Source organism: Crocodylus siamensis, chromosome 15 (genome assembly GCF_052110815.1).
Source record: "Crocodylus siamensis isolate JL-2025a chromosome 15, ASM5211081v1, whole genome shotgun sequence".
In the NCBI taxonomy this organism is placed as follows: domain Eukaryota; kingdom Metazoa; phylum Chordata; order Crocodylia; family Crocodylidae; genus Crocodylus; species Crocodylus siamensis.
Genome location: NC_143409.1, coordinates 53056648 through 53058075, shown reverse-complemented (window position 1 = coordinate 53058075; position 1428 = coordinate 53056648).

Below are 1428 nucleotides of genomic sequence, written 5' to 3'. Positions count from 1 at the left end.
GCCAGTGGAGAAAAGTACAAAGCGTTCATTTTGATTAACAGTCAAGACTTCAAGGTTACATAAATGTGAGAGTGCCGCGCGGCAGTTATACAGAAAAGGGAAAATAATATAAAGTCTTTGCTAAAAACTATAAGATAGTTACACAGAGATGCATTGAAACAGGGAGCTGGTCGTCCTCTCTCTGGCAGCTGGATGAGGGTCTTTCCCAACTCAAGCTTCTGCCTTGCTCTTGCCTGGGAAGCAGGAGGAGAGGGCACAGTGTAAGTCCTTAGCACCATCACCCTGTAACCAGTGACACAGGTGCCCCAGACCCCATGATTAGTGAAGGGCTGGATGGGGACCCCTCCACATGGGACATTTCTGCAACTCTCTGTGTCCTGGGGTCCCCACCGGGGGCATGGGAGACCCACTAGCTCCAGCAGTGTGTGGTGGAGTGATGCCAGCACCTTGCAGCTGCAAGACAGGATGTGGCACATGGTCCAGTGACATGAGGGGCAGTGAGGGAGGGGCTATCCTCAGCTTGGGGGCTCATTGCCTGGCCCATAGGGAGGTGCTGCCCTGGGTCACAACTCCCAGTCCAGCCCTTGGGCTCTAGTTGGTATCTTATGTAAAGGGCTCCCCTGGATCATAGCAGCCCCAGCACTACCCCTGTTGTCTCCTTAGGCTTGGAGATGCCCACGCTCCCATACTGCCATCCTTTGTTACACTCTCTGGGGAGCCCTCACGCCTTCAGAGGAGTCCTTCAGCCCCAAGCCCCTCTCTGCTGTCTCCTGTCTGAGCACTGAGAACAAGCTGGGCTACGTCACAGGTGCCACATGCCTCAGTTCCCCTGGACTCATTCAGGCCTTGCCAGCTCATAGCAGAGGAAACATTGCCAGGTTTGGGAGTCACTCCTTTCATTACGTGCATGCTATAGCTCCCCTTCTCCGCAGAAGAGGCAGCAGGGATTTCCCCAGTGCTTTGATCTCATAGTTAATGCACATTGTCAATGAGGCACAAGCTCTGTAAGGCTGTCCAAGGCCAGGCAGAAATAAAGGACTCCAGCCACAAGCGTGGGAAACAGCTGCCGGGCTGGACAGCACAGGTGATGTTGTGAACATCTCGGGGCCTGTTTTGCCATTAGTAGACTCAACAAAACCGAACTTCAGATTTTCACCTGCACGATACACACATGCACCCCACCTGCATCGAGGGGGTGACATCCTCAAAAGCCCTCTGAACAGGGCACCAGGAGCTGCCTCTGCTCGGGTCCCTGATCAGCAGGTCCAGACGGCCCCTCCTGAGCTGTGGGCTGAGCCTCATGGGGAAGACTCAGAAGTTGCTTGCATGAATGGTGCGTGCCCCCCGCGGCTGGCGGGGTACAGCTGTGCTGGCGGCAGTGGGAGCCTGGTGGCGGTAAGCTGGGAGCTCCTGCAGACACCACGGGGG